At 47.0% G+C, this 25,108-nt stretch overlaps 1 long non-coding RNA gene and 1 pseudogene across 1 annotated transcript; both read right to left on the bottom strand.

Annotated features, from left to right (window-relative positions):
• Window positions 1-1,263: 1,263 nt before the first annotated feature.
• On the bottom strand, window positions 1,264-24,495 carry LOC136644516 (uncharacterized). The gene is made up of 3 exons (XR_010794095.1): window positions 24,375-24,495; window positions 3,068-3,313; window positions 1,264-2,242 (listed from the first exon to the last, which is right to left on the bottom strand). It is a non-coding gene; the product is annotated as an uncharacterized lncRNA (long non-coding RNA).
• LOC136646195 (5S ribosomal RNA) lies at window positions 16,782-16,901 on the bottom strand (annotated as a pseudogene).
• Window positions 24,496-25,108: the final 613 nt, after the last annotated feature.

Here is a 25,108-nt window from a genome sequence, read left to right as displayed (position 1 = left end):
TTAAGAACTTCTCCCTCTTTGGAGGCTTTCTGGTAGGGCCTAAAGACATTTCTTGTTGCACTTGCCTTCTGAGTTTCAGGCTTTTAATATGGATATTTAAGGTTTTATGCTAATATTTAAGGTTATTTAAGGTTTTATGGGCTGCAGTATTTTTTATTTTGCTGCTGGCTTTTAACAATATTTTTAGGTTGCATACTTTTTAAAGGAATTTTAATGTTTATATTCTTATAATGGTTATATTGACTGTTGTAAGCCGCATTGAATGCCTGCTGGGACACAAAGCAGGATATAAATAAATAAATAAATAAATATGTTCACTGTCTGAGCATCTTCTTTGGTCATTATTATTATTATTTATTTCATATTATGCCTATTACTGAAAATAATTTTTTTTTGGGTTGGGGGGTTACCAAAAACTTATGAGCCCTGGAGGCCTAGTGACCTTGGTACGCTAGTGCCCCTTGATGTCCTCATCCCCTAAACCAGTGGTTCTCAAACTCTCTGGGACAGTTTGAGAGTCATTAAGTCTTTGCTGCAGGCAGTGGGGTTGGGGGGGGGAAGCACAGATCGCAAAACCAGGTCGCGACGTGGGGAGCCCTGCTGAGGCTGGCAACAGGCTCCCCCAACCCCCAGGAAGCTGCTGCAGGCAGGGGTGAGTGGCAGTGCGCCCTTGCACCCAGATCAGAGGCGCGATGCTGAGCATCACGTCTCTGCCTTCCCCCCGACCCTCCCCTTAAGGGAGAACTACCCAGGGCTCTCAGTTGCATCGCCCCAGTCTGAAAACCGCTGCCCTAAACTGACACTAAGGGGCAAACCAGATGCGCACACAAACACACATTGGTTTTAATGTGTATTTTGTAACTTTGAGGATAAATTCAAACCAACAGTGTTACAAAAAAAGGGACAAGCAGGATTCACTGGACAGCTCACAAAGGAGAGCAAATCCAGAAGGCTGTACATTTCCAACCAGATAATATAAAATCCTACAGGAGGCCCAATCTGGACAGGGACCACAGCATGCAAACAGGAGGAGGTTAACTCTTCGCACGTGGTTTTTCTGCTGAAAATAATCCCACAGCTTCTTTTTGTCCTGGAGCAGTTACCTGCAGCAAATAGGTAAGGGCAAGAGTTTTTCTTGTTACTTGTAAAGTGTCCCATCCAAAAAATGTTCTCTCTTCCAATGCCCACTTTTTTGGCTAATTAACAGATCCTGATCTCTAGAAACAACAGCTGTGGTGTGCAAAGGAATGAACACAGAACTCCTTATCTAGAGCAATTAACCAGAATTTATTGTTACAAACACAGACACTCCCTGCAATTCCTCTTGTCCAGAGGCTTTCCCCTCCCCAAAACTCCACTTAACTCAGTGGGTAAAGGTTCAAAGCCTCGAGTGCAAGTCCAGTCCAGTCTTCTGCAGTACAATCCTTCCCGTAGCAGTCCACTGCAGCAGAGCATCTTCCTGTCCAGCAGGGTCCTGGCAGTCCCCTTCTCCCGGTGTGTCCATCCCGTAGGTCTGGGGAGTCCCGTAGGTCTGGTTCAAGCAGCTCTTGGCTTTGCTCTTTCTGAAGCTGCCTTTTATCCTTGTATGTCCCATTATCCAAATACAGCTCAGCTGTGAGTTACCTTGTTAGCCCCTTGTTAAGTCCAAATTAGGCTCAGGTGAGGCATCCCTTCAGTCCATGTCCATTCAAAGTCCCATCAAAGTCAAATGAAGCTCAGGTGTCCATCAGAGTCTCCATTGGCCTTGACTGATTACAGCTGTGGGTCCAGCCCTGCCCTTCCCAGAGCTGTCAACCAGCTGTCAAAACATGCAATCACTATCAACACCACATCAGCCACCTGATGATTTTCTGATCTTCCATTACATAAAGTGCCTTGAACATTGATGCAATAACAACAACAACATAAACGTGCAAACCTTGACTCTGTAACTCTAAGACATTTGATTTAGGGTCCACTCCTATCGTGTTTTCCAGCTCAGATGTACCTGTGCCAACAGGGCTTGGGCTGGATCCTGTGTCTTGGGGGGGGGGGGCAGTCATGGGAGCCTCCTCAAGGTAAGGAAATGTTTGTTCCCTTGCATTGAGGCTACATTGCAGCTGCATCCACACTGAAAAGTAGGACAGGACTGGGTCCTTAGTCAACAGTACATACAAAATTGTAGCAAGTTGTTTTTAGCTGTACTTGAGCTTTTTGATTCGGCATAGTCTCATTGTCAGCCTTCCTTCATCCTTGCTTCAACCTGAGAAGAGAGCAAACTCTTGAGGCCTGGAAATCCAAGACTTTGACACTGAATGACATTGTTAAAAGCCGCTTGGTCAAGGAGAAAACAAAGTTTGAAGAAATAAAGCAAGCTCAGCAAGTGACAGTGGCATGTTTCTGTGACAATGAAGAAATTGGAGGAAGTAACAAGTCACTGTTAAGTTGATAAGCATAATTTATCTTCATGTTCTTTGACAACACATTTTGCTGAGGCTTGAAGCTATAAGTAATCACGATCCACATTTCCTGCCCTTCCCGTTAAAAGAATGCATCTTGAACAACCCTTAAATTAAAAAAAAATGTTCAGAAGTATCTGACACCTTACTATTGATCTGTTCCAGAAATTAGAACTGGTCTCCACAGTCAACTAAAAGCACATAGGAGACTTCATGATGGGAAAATGTAGTCCCCTGAAAAAAGTTGTTTCCGTCCTTTAAATTAAAATTGTAAGGGCCCAATCCTACCTTCCCCCCCCCCAATGCAGCCGAGCTGCTGGAGAGTGTGCTGCATACTGCAAGGGTCCCGAAGTTCTCCTTTGGGCAAGGAAAAATTTGTTCCCTTACCCAGAGGTAAGGCTTGAATAGGTCTACTCAGACCTATGCCAGATATTTCAGCTGCACAAGTCTGAGATGATCCAGGTAGTCATTTCAAGTCCTAGAAGGTTATTGGTTGGGCCATCTCTGCGAATGCCATTCCCTTCCAGCCCTTCTTCTTCTTCCTTCCACACCATCCCTTCCCCATTCTTCCCCTTCCCACCCTATACCACCCCCACCCCGCTTCCCTCCTGCTCCCTATGCTGACCTACCGGCACCTGGGGATGTGACAGATTCAATGGCAGGCTGTCACCACTCGCAACAGTGGCCCAGCTGCTGTTGATGGTGCGTTGTGCCTTATGCCACGAAAACATGAGCTGTGACAGTGTTAACGTGCCTTAGGATTGGGTTGATTCTGGTGCTGCAATACAGTGGGCCCTCCTTATCCATGGGCTTAGGATCAGTAGATTTGATTTGACTCAATGCAGATCTGACTCCCTTGTAAGAAAAAAACATGGCTGAAACACAAGACACAAGCAGGTTGGAACTAGCATTAGAACCAAGATGTACGTAGCAAATTCAACAACTTCAAGCAAAAGTCAGCAGTTCCCACAGTAGACAAAAAAAGCCAGTTATGACCAGATAGGTAAAAGGCCTAAAGAATTCATAAAATTTACTTATTTATTAGATTTGTATTCTGCCTTTCTTCCCGAAAGGCACCCAAGGCGGCTAACAATCAAGTTAAAATACAAGGAAACAAGGAAAGAAATAAACATTAAAAATACAAAACACTTAAAAACAATTAAAGCAAGTTAAAATACATAGCAGCAGATTAAAAGCACACAGTAAAAGACATAATTTATAAATTTATAAAAACAGCCCTTATAGTGCTTCAAAGGCTTTCCTGAATAAAAAAGTCTTCAGGCCCCTCGGAACGTTAATAATGAGGAAGCTGCTCTCAATTCAAAGGGGAGGGAATTCCATAGTGCAGGTGCCACAACCAAAAAGGCCCTGTTTCTGGCCGCCATTCCCTTCACCACTCTCAATGACGGCACAACCAACAGGGCCCCTTCTGATGACCCTAGAGAACCGACCGGATTATACGAAAGAAGGTGGTCTCTCAAATATGCTGGTCCCAAGCCATTTAGGGCTTTAAAGGTCATAACCAGCACCTTGAATTCAGCCTGGAAACGAATGGGCAGCCAGTGCAGCTACCAGAGTAGCGGCGTGACAGAGTCAAACCGCCGACCCCCAGCAACTACCCGAGCCGCTGCATTCTGCACTAGTTGTAGCTTCTGGACCGTCTTCAGAGGCAGCCTCATGTAGAGCGCGTTACAATAATCTAATCTTGATGTCACTATGGCATGGACCACCGTGGCCAGATCCACCTGAGACAGGTACAGCCACAGCTGGCACACCAGCTGAAGCTGGGCAAAGGCATCCCTGGCCACAGTCGACACCTGGACATCCAGAAGGAGCTGGGAGTCCAGGAGAACCCCCAAGCTGCGAACCTGCTCTTTCAGGGGGAGTGCAACCCCATTCAGAGCAGGGTGATAGTCCAGCACCCGCACTGTGGATTTCTGCACCAGGAGGACCTCTCTCTTGTCTGGATTTAATCTCAGCTTGTTCGCCCTCATCCAGATCCCAACTGCCTCCAGGCAACGCTCCAGGACAGAGACAGCCACCCTGGAGTCAGGTGGAAAGGAGAGATAGAGCTGAGTGTCATCAGCATACTGATGGCACCCAACTCCAAATCCCTGGATGACCTCTTCCAATGGTTTCATGTAGACGTTAAACAACATGGGGGACAATATAGAACCTTGTGGCACCCCACACCTCAAGGGCTAGGGTGCCAAACAGGAGTCCCCCAATAACACCATCTGGGACCTGTCGGCCAAGAAGGACTGGAACCACTGCCCCCGATCCCCACCTCAGCCAAACAGTGCCCCCGATCCCCACCTCAGCCAACTGTCCCAGAAGGACACCATGGTCAATGGTGTTGAAAGCCACTGAGAGGTCCAAAAGGACTAGCAAGGATGCACTCCCTCCATCCAGCCCTCGGTGTAGGTCATCCACCAAGGCGACCAAGGCCGTCTCCGTCCCGAAGCCAGGCCTGAAGCCAGATTGAAAGGGATCCAGATAATCCGCTTCATCCAGGATCCTCTGGAGCTGAGACACCACCACCCACTCAATCACTTTGCCCAGAAATGGGAGGTTTGAAATTGGCCAATAATTATCCAACATAGAGGGGTCCAGAGAGAGCTTTTTCAGGAGGGGGCGAATCACTGCTTGCTTTAATGCCAGAAGCATCACCCCATCCCTCAAAGATGAATTTACTACCCTCTCTGTCCACTTGGTCAATACCTCCCAGGCAGATCTAACCAGCCATGCTGGGCATGGATCCAGTGGGCAGGCGGATGGCCTCACACTCCAAAGGATCCTGTCCACATCCTCAGGTTCTACAAGCCGAAAAGAATCCCACAAAACGGGATTGACAGGTGCCACAGGGACATCACTAGACATTGTCAACATGGAGTCCAATTTGTGGCGAATCCGAGCAATTTTATCCGCAAAGTGCCTGGCAAAGGTGTTACAGCGGACTTCCGTGTGGTCCTCCTGATCCACTGATGGGGTCTGATGGAAGAGAACCCGAACCACACGGAACAGTTCCGCTGGCCGGCTATGTGCGGACCAGTGGCAAAGTAGTGGCAAAGAAGAAGGAGTGCTTCGCTGCCACTATCGCCACAGAGTAGGCCCTGTAGTGGGCCCTAGCCTGTGTCTGGTCAGATCTGTCATGAGTCTTCCTCCACCGTTGCTCAAGACGCCTACCCTGCCACTTCATCATTCGTAGCTGCTCGGTAAACCAAGGAGCCACTTTGACTCTGGTGGCTGGGAGGCGCCGCTCAGGAGCAATCTCATCCACAACCCTGGATTCCACAGAGATCCAGAGATTCCACAGTTCCAGAGATCAACCAGAGCCTCAGATGAGTCACTGACCTTAGCAGCAGGAAAATGCCCCAGAACTCTCAGGAAACCATTCGGATCCATCTGTCTAGGGGGGTGAACAATACAATACGGTCCGCCACCTCTGCGGAGACAGGAGGCCGCAACAAGTCTAAACCTTAACAGGAAGTGATCTGTCCATGACAAAGGCGTGATGTTGATCTCCTCCAGATCCAGATCACTATCCCTTTGCCCAGACAAAAACACCAGGTCTAGTATGTGCCCAGCCTCATGGGGTGGGGTAGAGATCTTTCGTGACAGGCCCATGGTTGCCATGGCGGCCATGAAATTCTGAGCTGTGCCTACCTCTGGGGCCTCGGTTTGCACACTGAAGTGCCCCAACACCAATAGGCAGGGGGCCCTTCAATGCAACGTCTGAGATCAACCCAGTCAGCTCAGGCAGCGCGACTGTTGGGCAGCAAGGCGGACGGTACACCAACAGAATCCCAATACTCCCGCCCTTCCAATGAGACATATAGACACTCAAACCCAGTGAATTGCTGGACAGGGCTTCTGGCAAGGGAGATGAAACCCCGATAGACTATCGCGACCCCCCCCTCCCCGTCCCTGCAGTCGTGGCTGCTGCGCTACCCAGAAACCTGGAGGACAAAGCTGGGAAAGATTCACTCCTCCCACTTCATCCAACCAGGTCTCCGTAATACAAGCCAGATCAGCACCTTCACCCAGGATTAAATCCTGGATGAGACAGGTTTTATTGTTGACTGATCTGGCATTTAACTGATCTGGCATAAAATCCAGCCAAAAAGGGAAGGGTGTCAAGGTGGTAGGAAAGTAACTGACCACCACCAGTAATGAGCTCAGCCCTGTAGGGGGCAGAAACATGATTGCATATAAACCTGTATAAATACTGAAGCCCTACCCCAAAGGGGCAGAGACTTGCCCACTTGCTTGCCCATTGTGCAGCTTTATTTGTCTCTCTTCTGCAGGATAAACTTCAAACCTGTTGTGTTTTGGATTTTGCTGCATCAGGAAAGAAACACAAGGAAAGACCCCCGCTAGGGTTTTTAGCAGTTTAGCTAAAGCCAGCATGACTGAAGGGCATGGCGGGATCTCTCAGATGCTACCAGAGGTGCCTTCCAGTCAAATCCAGGAGGTCTTCTGAGGCATTGTTAAGGCACATGCAAACTCCCCATGACTCAGAAGGCCTCCCAGATGCTTCTATGAGGCTCTTCCAGTTTGCCAGGAGGTTCTCCCCCTGTGGATTTGATTATCTGCAGAAATCAGTATCCACAGGTTCTGGAATAGATTCCTGCAGATACCAGGGCCCAATGTAATGCATTAACACACACACACAGAGAGAGAGAGAGAGAGAGAGAGAGAGAGAGAGAGAGAGCGAGCAGTAGAGCATTTTTTTGTAATAGAGTTTGGACTCCCTGTCTGTCTGGACTATTTTCAGGCAAGCCTGACCCAGAGCACTCTTATGGCATTTGCCTAACATTTGTGCAAGGCTACCAGTCTTGCCCTGCTCAGGCAAGGACTTGGCCCAAAGAGATGCTTTTTACAAATGTTCTCAGAAAGGCGGCTGGTGTGGGTGCAAAGCTGAGCATTGTCGCAGATGGAGATGCACCAGCAGGGGGCAGTAACAATCTCAAGATGGCCCTCTCCTGAGTTTCCACCAGTCTCACTTCTGCTGGAGAAGGAATCTGAGCCGCCTCCAGGCGAGCATATTACCATTTTGTTTGTGCAGGTTGCTACAGTTGCCATTCTTCTGGTTTCAAGCCCTCTCACATATTTTTTTACAAGTTAAATCTCAATGGAGTGTGTACCTGTCAAACTGTTTGTTCCTGAGTTCTCATGCATGCAAATTCACATACTGTACAACTAATACAAATACAACTTGTAACTTCTTCTAAAATGCAAGTTGTAAAATAATACAAATGAAGCCTCCCCCCCCCACCACCACCACCAATCTAAGCTGCTCTAAGGCCCATTTTTGTAAATTGCACATCAACAAAAGCAGGGTTACCACAGATTATTGATTCTATGGACTAGTTATAGAAGAATTTATTTCTATACAGTACCTTTTTCAACTGCCCAACATGTTCTCTTGGACCTGCCAGATGGTGTGATGCCCCTGCCTAATTGTGAAGTCTGCTGTGCTTTCACCACAAAGGTCCCCTGAGCCAGTCAGGGCTTGGCTCTTTGTGAGGTCAGAGTATTTTTCCAAGGAAAGTCTAGGTCTGATCCAGAAATTGCTAGAGCAGCTATTGGTCTTGGTCACAAGGCAGCATCATGTTTGTGCTCTTAAGCGACATGCCCTACCGTGACTTTGTTACAGGGCTGGAGCAGCTCTTGCTCATGTTTCTCTTCACCATCTTGGGTTTCAGGTTGGTTTACCACTCTTGGGTAAGGGAAAAACCTCAGTGTGGGAGGAAAGATGCGTCTGGTCTGACTTAGATGTCTCTCTGAAGGGTCTGTCTTTACCCAAGGAGGAGGAACCAAAACTGTTCACTAGTGTTCTCTTCTGAATGTAAGAACTAGCTTTTCGGCCCTGAGGACCATGAAGGAAGGTTGCCAGAACTCCTCAGGTTCAGACCCTAGAACTGTTCACACCCTAGACCTGGCCAACACCTATTCCCCTCCTTCACTCTTTTAACTGGGAGTGAAAAGGTAGCTCAGTGTACCACCACCCAAAGTTAGAGAGGCTATATGGAAGGAAGCCTCCTTGAGAAAACCTCCCCCAAATGAAAAGTGGCCACCAAATCTGGGGAATCCTCTAAGAATCAAGCAGCAGTGGAATGTGTGTGACTGTAACTGAAAAAAAATAAAACAAAGTAACAAGTTATCCTGCCTCCCTACAAATTCTCACTATCTTATTCTTTTCCCTTTTGTGTAATAGGCTGGTGTCCGCACAGCCAGGCACTCAGCAAAGAAAGAGATATGAACTGGTGAGCAGCCTCTCTCTTAGCCAGAGATCTCACTGTGGAGAGAGTGGAGAGTCCTCTGGTTTCTTCATGTTCTCACATCATTTTGTATGGGCTTTTGTCTCATCTTTGCAGCATTATTGATCTACTCCATCATAAACTACAACAACATGTTCTGCAAGATATACTGCAGGAAGAAGAGGAAGGCTGCAAGGGCAGTATGTCCCCTCTTGCAACTATCCCAATGGCTCCCAAACTTTTTCGACTGGCAGCTCCCTTAACCAGTAGGGCCATTGGCCACACCTTCCTATTAGGACTACTATCCTATACATTGTATAGAGTGGCAGACTTTTTACAAAGATTCTGAGGCCCCCCAGGCTGGTTTCCATGGCTGTCTGAGGAGCCATGGCTCACAGTTTGGGAACCACTGCACTAACTAAGGTTGGTCTATCAACCTTAGACCAAAAGTTTTCCTTGTAGGTGTGGGGGATATGACATCATAGGTTGCAATTCTAACCACACTTTTCTGAGAGTAAGCCCCATTGAACAAAATAGGACTTACTTCTGAGTAGACCTAGTTAGGATTGTGCCCATAGAAGCATAATGTCTGCCATGTTTTGGTCCCTTCTGTGACTACATCAGCCCTGACATCCCTTCTTATATCTGGATGAGCCCCATTTCATGGCATAGATTGTGGGTTCTTTGGGAGTGCATATGCACCTGGAAGAAGCCTCTCTGCAATGCTCAGCTCTGCTTCATTTCTGATCCTCAGGGAGTTGGAGATCTAGCGCCTGGTATATCTTTGTGTCCATCAGGTGCCAATCTCGTTTTTCAAAAACATCCTTGGACTCTCTCTGCTCTTTGATCACTTTGACTTTGGCAGGCAATGAGATCTCCAGCCTGTCAGAAAGCCCACCATCTCCACCACCTGATGCCCCAATGGAAGATGCAGTTGGATGTCTAAGGCACCTTCCCAGACCCCCTGAATTTGGGCTAAAGAAAATTTGCCATGAAGTCATTGCCCACCACATCATCAAATTTAATATTAGAAAGGAACATTTCAAAGGCTTGTGGGGGTGCCCAATCCCCAAGTCAGATTCCTGGGAAGAGCAGCTCTGCCATTTATCCAGCATCCAGGAGGCACACCCAGGGCTGGTGCCAGACTATTTTATGCGCTATGCAAGGCTACTTACACACACACATTCACACACACCATGGATATGGAAACCAGGACACTATTCAAAGACTGAAGTAGCCCCCCCACGCCCATTCCATTACCTTAGTTTTTGTGTTCCTTTCTTAAACAAAGCGAAATCCTTGCTGAACTAAACACCAACAAGCCTGCACACTACCTGCATAACTAGGGTGGAGACTGAAGGGCACCTGCCCTGGCTGCTACACCAGGGTAGGTGGCTTCACACTATCCTTTTCCAATGCAGAAGGAATGGAGGTGCAAAGCCACTGCAGCAAGCACCCCTCTGGGGAGATCCTGGAAGTGACTGCCTTGCACTGCAAGTGGTACAAGGCAATCACTTCTGGGTTCTACCCAGAGGAGGAGGAGCTGGCAGCTTCATGCCCCCTGTTTCTTCTCCTGTGGAGGCCCTCCTTCAAGGGGAGCCTTCACAGAAGAAGGAACAGGGGGCAAGAAGAAGCACCAGTGAGTGCCTCTTCCTCCAGGGAGAACCTGGAAGTGACGTCACGTGACATGGTGTCAAGTGGCATTGTAACATAATTGCCCTGGGACCCTGGGTAGTGCATTACACCTCTGAGGGAGCACAAGGATCCAATCCTGAACAAAAGCAGTGCCAGTGCTGAGCTCCAGCACTGAAGCTGGGTGTAGCAAATGTGCTATAAGGCACGTCTGTGGCATCTGGAGAGGAGGGGCTGCTGGGCCAATGCCAGTCAGTGCTGAGCCTCAGAGTCGATGGAAGGCCAGACAGTGCTCCAGCAGTGCCAGCCAGCAGTAAGTAGTATAAGGGTGGGGGAAAGCGGGCCGTGCACACAATAGGGTAGGGCGGAGTGGGGGGGGGAGGAACTGGGACAGGAGGGGGTGGGACTGGTAGTTCACTGCTCTGCAAGACCCTGAACTCCATGTCGGGCCAGAAGGCCTGACACAGTATCCATCAAGTCTGCGCCAGCAAAATAGCCGGTGCAGACTTGAGAAGCCCCATTGTGAGGCTTGGGGATTTCCCTGGGGGAAGGAGATGAAAGTCCCCTTTCCCCCAGGAGAACTCCGGCGGCCTTGGTGAATGCAGTGGTAGCTGTTTGACACCACTGCACCTGACAAAGCCACCAGCTTTAGGATCGGGCTGTTACTCAACATTAGGAGGAAGCATGTCCTGGTAATGATTAGTTACCATCTAGTTACCACACTAGGCTCCATCTAGTGTGAATGCTTGTTCAGTCACTCTTCATTTCAGCAACAATTTTGCTTTGTTTAAGGAAGAAAACAAGCTCTTCCAATGCTAGTACCGAAACACTACGGTAATGGAATTGGCACAGGGGGCACAGGGTGAGAGCTCTCCATGCTACCCTGTCAAGCACAGCTTCTTTCAATTGTTGGAGGACATTCCTCTTTGTATGTTTTGATGGTATCAAGCCAGTGCATTCTTTGCCTGCTCCTTCTTCTTGTTCCACTGACAATTTCTAACAACATTGACTTCTCAAGTGAATTCATAAGCAAGATGTTTTATGTATGTTGTGGTGTTGATCTTAAAATACAAAATATTTTTATTGCGTTTTTGTTGTTGCATTTATTGCAGTTGCATTTTTGACATGGGTTAAAAAATTCATCTGCATAAAACGATGTCCCTCAAAGGTCAGAACAGTGCTGAGGAGAAGAATTTTATTGGGGGTTCAAGGTTTCTTTTGGGCTCCTTCCCAAAGAAGAGAAGGAGGGGATGAAACAGACTGGGGAAGGGTGGTGACAAGTGTGGGCAGAACAGGGGTGGGGAGGGGACAAAACAGTGCAGGGGAAGGGGGGGATGACTGCCAGAAAAGTCTTTGGAGTCCAGGTCTACTGGGCTTCCCAATGCAGAGCCCAGATCTACCTGCCTGTGCAGCGTCGGCAGCTAGAAACAGTAATACAGAAAACCAAACCCACTCCTAGGTCTCTCTAAAATTATTTAAATACAGAAAATCATTGCAGAAAATTAGCATCATCCTATTTAGGCTCACACTAGAATGGAAAGGGTCCTGCTTATACCAAAACGTACTTCTGCAGCAGCTGTGTCCTTGAACTCCTATACACTCCTTAACTGCAAGCAGATCTACACGCCAAAGAGTTAGTGTAGGAGGCCACATTCCTTCCAGATGTGACACTGTGTTAAGGAGTGTCATGTATGCATTCCTTGGCCCAGCACACCTGGCATTCAGTAGCAGCAGCAGCCGCACACCCAGCACCCCATGCAAGCAGCGAGTCCAGGTGAGATAGAAAAATATAAGATCCCAGGAAATTTCTGGGCCCCTCCTTTGGTTCCTGGGCCCCCTTTTTGACCCTGACGCCAGGTACAAATTTACTCCCCTTTTACTCCCCTCTCATTGGCCCTACTGTACATAATCACTAAAAAAGTCCTAGTATGGAGCCTGCCATTTTTGTTCGCACACAGAAGCAGGTGATGTTTATTTTGAACTGCTAATTCTGTTCCATCTCCACTGGCTGCACTTGTGTTTTTTGTTGTCGTTGTCGCAGTTCAAGTGAAGCCCCAAAATGGTTTGGTTTTAGGATATCTAAAGGACTGCCAGTTCACACTTGAAACTGCCTGCCTATTGAGATCAGTTAGAAAAGGTTCTACACTGTGTGCCAATGCTGTCTGAAGTTCAGCTGGTGAAGACTCAGGACAGGGCCATTTCAGTGGCTGCACTTAGGCTGTGGAACTCCCTATCACAGGAAATTTGCATCACCCACAAATGGTTTGCCTTTCATTCAAAACAATTGTTTTTACAGCAGAGGATCCGCCTGCAGGCCAGTTTCGGAAGGCGGGCCTCGCCATATGTGTGTGCTCTTAGGAGGGAGCTCAGGGGAAGGGAAGGGTGCCACTATCAAGAGAGTGACAGGCCAGGGGAGATATAGCGGTGGGGGTCGGACAGGCCATTACAGGAGAAGGAGAGTTAATCACAGGCAGATCATCTCCCCTTCTGGTCCCTCCCCCAATTCTCGGATGCCTGGTGGTCTTGGCGGTGAGTCCCTGGATCTGAAGCTGCTACTTTTGAATGCCAGGTCGGTGAATAATAAGACCTGTATCATCCAGGATTTGATTCTGGATGAGAAAGCCGACCTGGTATGCATTACGGAGACCTGGCTGGACATGGAGGGAGGCGTTAGTCTCTCTGAACTTTGTCCGCCAGGCTTCCAGGTGTTGCAGCAGCCAAGATTGCAGGGACGGGGAGGGGGAGTTGCAATGGTCTATCGTGAGTCCATCTCCCTCACCAGGTGCCCTGTCCAGCAGTCTGCTGGGTTCGAGTGCCTGCATGTTGTGTTGAGAGGACCGGACAGGATTGGGATTCTGTTGGTGTACCGCCCGCCCTGCTGCCCAACAGTCTCCCTGCCTGAGCTGACTGGGGTGATCTCGGGGGTGGCATTGAAGGCCCCCCGCCTGTTAGTGCTGGGGGACTTCAATGTTCATGCCGAGGCCCCTGCGGTAGGTGCAGCTCAGGATTTCATGGCTGCCATGACAACCATGGGCCTGTCCCAGAAGATCTTGGCCCCGACACATACTGCAGGACACGTGCTAGACCTGGTGTTTACAGCTGGGCACGGGGGCAGTGATCTGGATGTAGAGGAGATCAAGATCACTCCGTTGTCATGGACAGATCACTTCCTGGTAAGGTTTAGGCTGGTTGCGACTTCCTACCTCCGCAGAGGCGGGGGACCGTTTTCTATGGTCCGCCCCCGGAGGCTAATGGATCCTGAAGGTTTCCTGAGGGCTCTGGGGGATTTTCCCACTGCCGAGACTGGCACCTCATCTGAGGCCCTGGTTGACCTCTGGAATGGGGAAATGTCCAGGGCAGTGGATGAGATTGCTCCGGAGCGACCTCTGCCACGTCGCAGACTCGGAGCGGCTCCTTGGTTCACTGAGGAGCTGCGAACGATGAAGCGGCAGGGCAGGCGTCTAGAGCGACGGTGGCAGAAAACTCGTGATGAATCCGATCGGACACGGAGCAGAGCTCATTATAGAGCCTACTCCGTGGCGGTGGTAGCAGCGAAGAAATCATTCTTCTCTGCTACCATTGCGTCTGCTGATAGCCGTCCGGCAGAGCTGTTCCGTGTGGTGCGGGGCCTCCTCCATCAGGCCCCGCCAGTGGACCAGGAGGAATGCACGGTCAGCCGCTGTGACGTGTTTGCGCAACATTTTGCAGATAAAATCAATCGCATTCGTTACGACTTGGTTGCCACATTGACAATGTCTGATGATGTCCCCCTGGCAACTGCTTGTCCAGTGTTGTGAGATTCTTTTCAGCTTGTGCAGCCTGAGGATGTGGACAGACTCCTTTGGAGTGTGAGGCCATCTGCCTGCCTGTTTGACCCTTGCCCAGCTTGGCTGATAAGAGCTGCCCGGGGGGGACTGGCTGAGTGGACGGGGAGGGTGGTCAACTCTTCTTTGGGGGAGGGGACACTGCCACTTGCTTTGAAGCGGGTGGTGGTTCGCCCCCTCCTGAAGAAGCCCTCCCTGGATTCCAATGTGTTGAACAACTATCGGTCAGTCTCCAACATCCCGTTTCTGGGCAAGGTAATTGAGTGGGTGGTGGCGGCCCAACTCCAGAGGGTCTTGGATGAAGCGGATTATCTGGATCCTTTTCAATCTGGTTTCAGACCGGGCTTTGGGACGGAAACTGCCTTGGTCGCCTTGGTGGATGACCTACGCCGGGGACTGGACAGGGGGAGTGTGTCCCTGTTGGTCTTGCTGGACCTCTTGGCGGCTTTCGATACCATTGACCATGGTATCCTTCTGGGCCGATTGGCCGAGTTGGGAGTTGGAGGCACTGTTTTGCGGTGGTTCCGCTCCTACTTGGAAGGTCGGTCCCAGATGGTGGTGCTGGGGGATGCCTGTTCGACACCCTGGCCATTGAGGTGCGGGGTGCCGCAGGGCTCAATTCTGTCCCCCATGCTATTTAATATCTACATGAAGCCGCTGGGAGAGGTCATCCGGGGGTTTGGAGTGGGGTGTCATCAATATGCTGATGACACCCAGCTTTATCTCTCCTTTCCTCCAGACTCCAGGGTGGCGGTTGAGGGCCTGGAGCACTGTCTGGAAGCAGTGAGGATCTGGATGGGGGCTAACAAGCTGAAATTAAATCCGGATAAGACAGAGGCTCTCCTGGTTCGGAAATCCTCGATGCAGGTGCTGGATTATCAGCTTGCTCTGAATGGGGTTGCACTCCCTCTGAAGGAGCAGGTCCGCAGCTTGGGGGTCCACCTGGACTCACAACTGCTCCTGGATTCCCAGGTGGCGGCTGTGGCTAGGGGGGCCTTTGCTCAGCTTTGGCTGGTGCGCCAGCTGCGTCCATACTTGGATCGTGCAGACCTGGCCACGGTGATCCATGCTACGGTGACATCGAGGTTAGATTATTGTAACGCGCTTTACATGGGGCTGCCCCTGAAGACGGTTCGGAAACTGCAATTAGTGCAGAATGCGGCGGCCCGTGTGGTCACTGGAGCTAGGTGGTTTGACTCTGTCAGCCCGCTTCTCCGGGGGCTACATTGGCTGCCCATTCGTTTCCGGGCCCAATTCAAGGTGCTGGTTTTGACCTTTAAAGCCCTATACTGCTCTGGGCCAGGTTATCTTAGAGATCGCCTACTCCCATACAATCCGGCTCGTCCTCTCAGGTCATCAGAGAAGGCCTTTTGACAAGTGCCGCCGCCTAAGGAGGTACGTGGGGCGGCGGCAAGAAATAGGGCCTTCTCAGTAGTGGCACCAACGTTGTGGAACTCCCTTCCCCTTGACTTGAGAATGGCTCCCTCTCTTGAGTCCTTTCGGCGAGGCCTGAAGACCTTGTTGTTTAACCAAGCCTTCTGACGTTCTGGCCTTTTTAACATCTTTTATATATCTTTTAGTTGCTTTTTTACAGGCCCGATTCCTCTAAGAACTGCTGTTTTACGCTCTTTTATTCTGACTCTTCTGACTACTGTTTTTATGGGTTCTGCTAATGTGTTTTTTAATATGTTTTTATCTGTGAAATTATGTTTTAATTTGTTTTATATGTTGTTAGCCGCCCTGGGTCCCTTTTTAGGAGAAGGGCGGGATAAAAATAAAGTTTTATTATTATTATTATTATTATTATTATTATTATTATTATTATTATTATTCCTCCCTGGCCAAGATGCATCTTATCAGTTTCGCCAGAGTTTCAGAATCGGATGTGGTCGTTGGGTTCTAGTCATTCACAGTTCTTTGTCTGATGCAGAGTGAACAAAAAGGAGAAATTTTCAGGGCAGGGATGTTCTGTTTATGATTCTGGTGATGAGCGTCTCTTCATATAACACTACATGGTGACCAAGGAGGGACTATTGTTTGAGAGGAATAATGTGTGAGTTATTCCAGACTCCCAGAATGGGAGTGGGGGGGTGAGGAGGAACAGGGAAAAATATAGAATCTGATTATGGGCCTATAATTTTTTTATGCCAGCGGTTTGTGTGTACCACTAGATCTGCGTGTCACAAATGTGCCATAAAGCATATTCGCAACACCCGGAGAGGAGGGAGCATCAGTGCTGAGCTTCAGTGCCAGGAAGACATTGCCAAGGAACAGCTGGGCAGCAAGTCTTTTGGGGGAGGGTGGGGAAAGGCAGAACTGGGAGTGGGGAGGTGAGGATCAGGCCTGGGAGGGGGATGGAGATGGTGGCAGCCTCTGCCGCTGTATCCATTGCTCCCTCCCTGCCCAGAAAGCCCAACACAGGCCTCCTCAATTCTGTGCCTGCTCAATAGCAGGCACAGCTCGGAGGAGACACAGTGGGGATGCTGCTGCATCTCTGGCGGCTGCCCCCACACCCATAGGATGCAGCAGTAGCCATTTCAGCACCACTGCTCCACTGGGCACTGGGGCAGCATAGGATCTGGCTGCATGGTTGGCAACCTTCAATCTCGAAAGACTATGGTATAAGCCTACAGCACCTGGTATTCCCAAGCGGTCTCCCATCCAAGTACTAACCAGGCCTGATCCTGCTTAGCTTCCGAGCTCAGACGAGATCAGGCATGTGCAGGGTAACAGTTGCTGCATATCTCTTCTTTAAAATGACACGGGATGATGCATTACTGCTTCTGTTGTTGTTGTTGCTTGTTTGTTTTCTTTTCACCTTGTTAGCGGTTCTTACTGTGTTTTGGTTCTATGTGCTATTTTGTGACTGATGTAAAAAAAAGTGGCACTTAAATTGAAAGATAAATAAATGTATTATATACAACTATACTTTTTCTAGCATAGCTTTAATCCAAAGAACAGCCTTTGATTTTCTTATCTGTTTTTAAGCAAAGAAGAAAAACCATTGCAGAATAAATAAGAGCCCAATCCTGGGCTCTGTGCTGCAGCTCTGCGCTGCTGCGGACTGTCGCAAACGACCCCCCCTAGCACGGGGCAGTCGCCCAGCCTCCGCGGTTCGGCGGTCTCATGGACTGCTGAGCTGTGGCATGGTAAGCGGGGGTGGGGATGGGGGCGGGGACGGGGAGGACGCGTTCTGGGGAGGGGGGAGGCTGGTGGGGGCGGAGAGAGGGCAGGGGGAGGAGTGATGCAGGGAGGGCGGGATGTGTGCTGGGGGAGGGAGGGAGGCGAGTCCATGGAGCTCCGCTCTGCAGGATCCAAGGCATTCATGTGGGGCTCGGCACCCTACGTGAACGCCGTTACTTTACCGCCGACCTTTTGGCCCCATTGTGGGGTTGCTTCCCTTACTCGGGGGAATGGGACAAAAGTCCCCTTCTCCCGAGGTGACCCCCAAGGTAGCCCAGGGTGCGCAGAATCCTGCGGCAGCAGTTCTTGGTGCCACCGAGGCTGGGCACCCCGGGCAGCTCAAGATTGGGCTGCCCATGTAGTATATTCTACAACAGGCAGACTGATTAGGAGTGTTTTGGAGGAGGCACTTAATGCAGCAATCGTATGAGAATAGGGCTGCAATCCTAGGCACACTTTTGTGGGAGTAAACCTCACTGAGCAGAATGGGACTTACTTTTCATTAAGCATGCATAGGCTTGAATTGTAAGGGAGTTACGAGTGCCAAAAGTGTCTATTGTATCTGTAAAATAGTGGGGGATGTGGAAACATTCAGAACCCAAGATTTGTGCCCTGGTGCGTTAAAGGTTTTAATTATTATTCCAAATCAGTTTTTGAAACCTGCGATCTCCTTTCCTTTGGGTGCTCTTGTGTACTGTTCGCCTTTCTGATTTATTTTTGGTATTTTACATTTTAGCCCTCTGTCTGCAGAAACATAAATGGAGAAGAAAGTATTCAGTGTTCACGCATGCCTGGCATCCATAATTGGAAAGATCTCATTTGAGATGACAAAAAGATGATATGTTCACAAAGCAAATTTTGCAAATTTAAACCTTTCTTGCACTTAAAGAAAAAAAAAAAACACAAAAATTTGAAGGATGCAGGTTTGTTAGATAACCATATACAGATTTACCTGTGGTCATGAACCAAGTGCCAAATAAAAGACTATGCTTCTCCAGAACATGGCCAGGCATGGGCTGTATTCAGGGTGAGCAGACGTCCTCTTTTTCCAGAACATATCCTCTTTTTTAGCCTCATGTCCTGAAAAAGAGTTTTAGGGTGCAATCCTAACCCCTTACGTCAGCACTTTCCAGCGCCGGCATATCAGTGCCAATGGAACGTGTGCTGCATCCTGCAGTTGGGTATCACTCACAGAGGCCTCCTCAAAGTAAGGGAATGATTATTCCCTTACCTCAGAGCTGCATTGCCCTTAAGTCAGTGCTGGAAAGCACTGACATAAGGGGTTAGGATTGCGCCCTTAGTGTCCTTTTCCTGCAGGCAGCGCATAGCCTTCTTGTAATTAATAAATTATATATAATATAGTTTTAAGTTTAATAAGTAATAGTTACTTATTATTTAAAGTATTTAAATAAATGTTTAAATTAACCACATGAAATCAATATATGAGTGTTTTTAGCTTTTATTTTGTCATGCCCTACATTTTTCTTGGATTTCCTACATTTTGGGGTGCCTTGTCATCTTTTGAGGTTATGACATCCAGCCACCCTGATCAAGACAACCAACCTAAATGGAATTCCTATGCCCTCTATTGAATTCATATGAAGCATTTTAAAATAAATATGAAACTGTCCCTAATGCCTCTTTTAAAAGACTAATGGTAAATAAGGAACTACAGCAGCTCACCTTGGAATCTAAAATGTGTTTCCTCTCCTCCCACATCAGCTATCTGAAATTGTGCCTGCATGAGTACCACTGCAAGAAGGAGGGAGGTTTAAAGTTAATATCCCTTTATTGAGGAACATTATTGTGTGCCAAAAGGATAGGTCAGTAAATGTAAGATTACGAGAAAATAAACTCTCAGTAGATTCGTGTGATGGTGCCATTACATTTGGGCTATGTCAATACATTTCTTGTTTAGTGCTGCAACATACAGGAACTCTTTTTCTATCTATAAAACATTGTTGCAGTGCTTCAGTTAAGAGCAGAAAGAAATGAAAATTTCATATATACATTTTACATAAATTTTAATGGATTGATATAAATTGATTGACGACTGTCAGAAGAAAACAATGAGTTATGCAACTATTTTGAGTTGAAAACCAGATATTATGGATTTCCCCTTATTCAATATTTTCATTATTAACCTTAGGAATGGAGTGTATTTGTTAAATCGGCCGATGCCATAAGGTTGAGAGAGACTGTCAATAAGAGTAAGGATTGGAAAAGTATATGGGATAGATGGCATCATCTCATGGATTGAAATAATAATTAGCTGGATGAAATACAATAGTACAAAGGCAAACATTTACTTATTGACCTGGAGGTAATTAATAAGTAATTTTCTATCTGCTAGAGACATACAAAGGAATAGTAGGCTTAAGAGTGAAATCTAAGATTGGTTCTTTTCAAGATGCCAGTACAGAAGGCAATTGTTGTGAAGGCAAATGTACTTCAGGATTATTAAGAAAGGAATTTGTCCCATGCAAATAGGGTGAAGTGAATCTAAGAGTACAAAGAACAAGCAAGATTCCATCTAAATTTTTTCCCGTAAGGCCACAATCGTATTAACACCGTGTGCTGCAGGAACTAGTATTCCAACAGGGGGAGTTTGGGGCAGATCGGGGCGGGCAGGGAGGGGTAGGGAGGGGGTGAAACATATCTTATCCCCTCTTTCCCAAGCCATCTCTTTCCTTTTCTCTCCTCAAATGTATACCACCAAAATGGCTGCCATAAGTCCAAGGAAACACATAAGCGATTGGGCAGCCTAACTGGGGAAAGTAAAAGTTCACCCTGGCTTAGCCATTGTGATAGATTATGCTCTAGAGCTAACTGGCTTAAGCTGCTGGAGGGAAGATTTCAGTTGGATATCAGGAAGAAATGTTTAGTGGTAGGAGCAGTCTGACAACTGACCATCAAGGAAAGTGGTGAGTTCTCCCACAATGAAGGTCTTCAAGTAGGCACATTCGGGAAATGCTCAGTCTAGAACAGTGATTTTCAACCTTTTTCATCTCGCATCACATTGGCAAGGTACTAAAATGGGCAGGGCACACCATCGGATTTTGATGACAAGGCACACAGTGCTGCCAGTGGAGGGGGGGCTCACATCCCCAATGGCCCTACTAATAAATGACCTCTCCCAAATTCCCATGGCACACCTGGTCACCATTTGCAGCACACCAATGTGCTGCAGCACAGTGGTTGAAAATGGCTGGTCTAGAGAGTACTTTCCTACTTCTAGCAGGGGGTTGGACTAGATGGCCTTGAAGGTCCCTTCCAATTCTAGGATACAATGATTCTATAGTATTTATTAACTTTATCTTGTAATATTATTATTATTATTATTATATTGTAATAATATAATATATAATATATTATATAATATAATAATATAATAATAATACAGTAGTAAGTATAGCAGGAGCTTAAATGGGGTAGGAGCTAAAGTGATTTTAGACCATTTCAGATACCTTTCTCCACTGAACCAGCCCTGTGAAACCTACTTTAGATGTTGCAGCATGTGCAAAGGGATGGTTAGCATGAAATGCCTTCACACCAATTTACTAAAACAGAATCACAAGAGAGGACTGCAAAAACATTGCGCATGCTTCGGTTAGCTGGACACCCAGGCTTTATTGAGTCCAGGGCTTCACACACCCCAGAGTTGCGCCACTTCCCCCACTGACTTTTCTATTACCCATAATATACGTTTATGTTGCTTTTGAGGAAATCACTGATGGGCAGCCCAATCCTGAGCTGCCCAGTGTGCGGGGTTGCAGTGGCACCAAAAATGGCTGCGGCCACATCCTGCATGCTCCAGGCAGCCGCCAGCAGTTCCTTGGGAAAAGGGAACTTTCATCCCCTTCCACCGGGTAAAGCAAGTAGCCCCGCTATGGGGCTACTCGATTATACGGCAACCCAAAGGTTGACGTAGAATTAAGAGCCTGCATGTTGGGCAGCCGGTCCCGCCTCCCTCCCGCCCCCCAGCACGACTCCTTCCCACCCCCCCTCCGCCTCTCCGCTTCCCAGAACGCCTCCTCCCTGCCTCCCCCCACCTCTCCGCTGCTTGGTGGTCCGTGCAACCGCTGAGTGGCGGACCTCTGGTGCTCAACCACCACTAGCCCAGTGCCAGCCAGCTCTGGCGCTAGGGCGCACAAACATGCCTTGTTTGTGACAGTGTGCGCCGGCAGTGAATCAGCATGCAAAGTTTAGGATTGGGCCCTAACTCTTTTGTATTTGAAGTCCCACCTAGAAATCTAGCTGCTTTATCTGACAAGCAAGGCTGGGTTTGTTTCTGGTTTTGGGGAGGAAACAGAATGGAAGTTAGCATGATAGTCATCATTATTCATAGTGCATATTCTCATGTCCTTTTTTGCAGGCCAGGAAAAATATTAGGATAGGTATTGATTCCTATCAAGGTGTTTACGGAGCCTTATCTTTCTTGCAATTACTCTGTGTCAATTATTAACTCAGAAAATGCCCAATTCTTAGGGTGGATTCAAATGTCTGAGTACTAATGTAAACAAGAGGAAAAGGACTTCCTGAATGTTCAGTGGAGCTGTAACAAGACCATAAATTTTGGTAATTTACAGTTAACAGATTGCAAATGGTTGCTTCTAAGCAGTGCTAATTCAAGAGTAAATAACGTCCAAAATGTACTTGGGCTCACGCAAAGGCTTGAGCATGACCAGTGGAATCTTTAACATTTAGAGAGCCAGGATGGTGCAGTGGTTTGGGAGTTGAACGTAGACCTGGCATATGCAGGTTCAAATCCCGCTCAGCCATGAAGCTTCCGGGGAGGTCCAGGGGCGAGACAGACACTCATCCTCACCTACCTCTTGGGATGTTGTGAGGACAAAAGGTGAGGAGCAACTATGTAAACTACCCTGAGCTCCTTGGAGAAAGGGTGGTATAAAAATGTGAAAAAAATAACTTCATTTTTGAGTGACAAATCACTATGCCATATCAGAAACTGCTTTTCTGACTTTATTTGAAAACAAAGATGTCAAAGATTGCACTGGGCATGCCCAAGCACATCTTTGGATACAAGAACTGGAGAATCCAACCCATTACACATTTCCCTGAAAGTATTCCTTATTTATTGTATGCTCTTATGAACAGGGCTTCACCACTAGAGGGGACTGAAGTCCCACATGTTACTAAGAGAATACTTGTGCTGGCACATCACACAGCCACACCCCCACCCCCCACATACACACACACAAAATATGCTTTTAAGTGGGAAGTAGCCATGGTTGGTCCATAAGTAAACATTCAAAAGCCACATTCTCCTAATACCTTTATGACCAACCCCCCCAAAATCACACTCAAAACTCAAAAGCTTGCCTGTGATATTGTGTCTTTCCCATTGGTCCTAAAAAAAACATATTATCAAAATATTTTTTTTTGATCCTTTCAAATGTTAGCTTCCCCTTTCAACTCAGAGGGGTATTCCTCATATTTGTTAGAATAAAAAAATATATTTTCCCAGGGTTTCAAATCTTAACTGATTCCTGCTTTCAAAATCATATGTAATTTGGTAAACTTACATAACATAACATATTGTGATATAGTAATTTATACATGTTTATACATTACTATACATTATAGTATATGTTTATACTATACTGTACATTACTATACATTTATAGTATATTGTATATATACTTAAGACATATAATAAGACATATATTTCCTAAGAACTCTCTGTGATTGGCTTGAACAGAAATAAACTTACTTGCTCAAACTGGTTTTTTAATTTTCTCCATGTTAGGTGGACCTGTCACATTTTATTTGCTTTATGGAAAGGTTTACAGGAAACAAAAGACAGAAAACTCATTTTAATCCACATAGAGAACTTTCATATTGCCTAGACACCTTGCTTGCCCCTGGGCTAAGGACACATGTGAAGAGAATGCAGAAGTAGCCCATCACAACTACAACTTGGCCTGCAAAAAGCCTTGTTCTTCCTGGAATTAAAGTGTGTTTAGCTAAAGTTCAAGAAATTGTGAAGCTGTTGAAATTCACTTACTGAACAGAGAAGCACAGAATAAGTAGATTTTGGAAGGAATGGGCAGGCTTCATTCAATTTTGTTAGCTAAATTGGCAACCAGGAAGATGAAAACAAGGACCATTGCAAGAAATGTTGTGCCAGGGGGCCTTTGAGTATACCCCTTGAGCTTCTCTGCCAACCATAAGACAGTGCAAAGCAGGTGGACTAGTAAGTTAATATATAAACAGAGATGGCATCAGAGGTTGGCTGGGTCAGGTACTTGGCTAGACCTACTTGGCTAGATTGACTCTGGAAACCTCAGTACCAGTGGTAATGGTACTACCCAAGACAATTGGGGTTTCCAGGGTTACCAGCTCTGACCACAGCGATTCCTGGAGATTTTGTTTTCCAACATGATGTAATGTCATCAAACCAGGGAGACCCTGTTAAAATCGCCAGGATTTCTAGAGAATGATGCTGAGTCCTGAAGACTCCATGCCAGTCCTGTAGGGTTTCGAAGCCTAGGCTTGTCCTAAGGCCTCCCGCTATCAGGTTCCAGTACTGTGTACAAATGTCTATTAAATTTTAATTAAGCTAATTCATCAAACACTTACAGAATAATCCTATCCATGTCTACTCAAAAACAAGACCCATTACTCCTTGGACAACTAGGCCTTGTACAATCAATCAAGAACTCTCAGTCTCAATGGTGACCAACCAGGAGTTACATATTATCAGCAAAAAACAAAACAAAACACAACCCACTGGTGTCCCAAAAGAAGGGAATTCTCATATCAAAGTAATTAATCATTTCAAGTTTGTGATGGGTTATGGAGTTTTCTTCATAAGTACATCCGAAGTAGAGATCCCTCGTGTATACACAAGCAAATTATCCAATTACACAACTAACTTTATATTCTATTTCAAAGCCTCCCAAAACACCAGTTTGATCACTTTTAGATCCCCACTTTTACATACCTCCACTGCCTAAATTGCCTATCCTCCCAAATGACACTGAAAATGCCTGCCCATGGTGCTAACTGACCTGAATTAATGCAGCGCCACAGTCTGCTTGATTCATCCAAGGATGAACTTCATCCTAACATACATCCAGGCAGAGACTCCCTTCTGTCTCCCACAGACATTTGACCCTGTGCCTGGTCCCTCTTTTAGGGAGGCGACTTTTGCCAAAACAAGATAAAGAGAGACCTAATCAGCTGGGTTAAGTTGCAAGATACCAGCTCAGTGGTGAGGAATGCTAGTGCTGTCAGTCAGGGCAGGATTAATTCCGAAGCTGATTTTTTTTCTCCAGTCAAGAAGATAAGGATGTGGAATTTGTAAATTACTGTAGCAGACAGAGAAGAGTAATTAGAAATTGTGATTACTTTGGAACTTTACCTGTTTGTGAGTATAGAATTGGATGTGTATTTGTCCATTTACCTCCTTTGTTTCATTTTTATTCCCATTTTTATTCATTTTTATTCTTTGTTTTCAATCAAACCAACCTGACTGGTAGTTTAACCTAAAGAGCGGTTTAGCCTCCGTGTCTCATAAAGCCTTACTCTACCAAACAAGACCCAGAGCGATTGTGAGAGAGAACGTCTGTCTGTGTGAAAGAAGAATAGACGAGAGGGTTCATTGGATGACACATTTCCCACTCCTCCACTCATCAATCGCTCCGTCAGGAGGTGCTAACAGACCGACTCCCAGCTGAGAGAAGGATTTGTAATGTGACTCTAACCCAGTGGTTCCCAAACTTTTTAGCATCAGGACTAAAAA

Source organism: Tiliqua scincoides, chromosome 3, assembly GCF_035046505.1.
Source record: "Tiliqua scincoides isolate rTilSci1 chromosome 3, rTilSci1.hap2, whole genome shotgun sequence".
Lineage (NCBI taxonomy): Eukaryota > Metazoa > Chordata > Lepidosauria > Squamata > Scincidae > Tiliqua > Tiliqua scincoides.
Note: the sequence above shows the minus strand (reverse complement) of the source record. Positions and strands in the feature narration are given on the sequence as shown.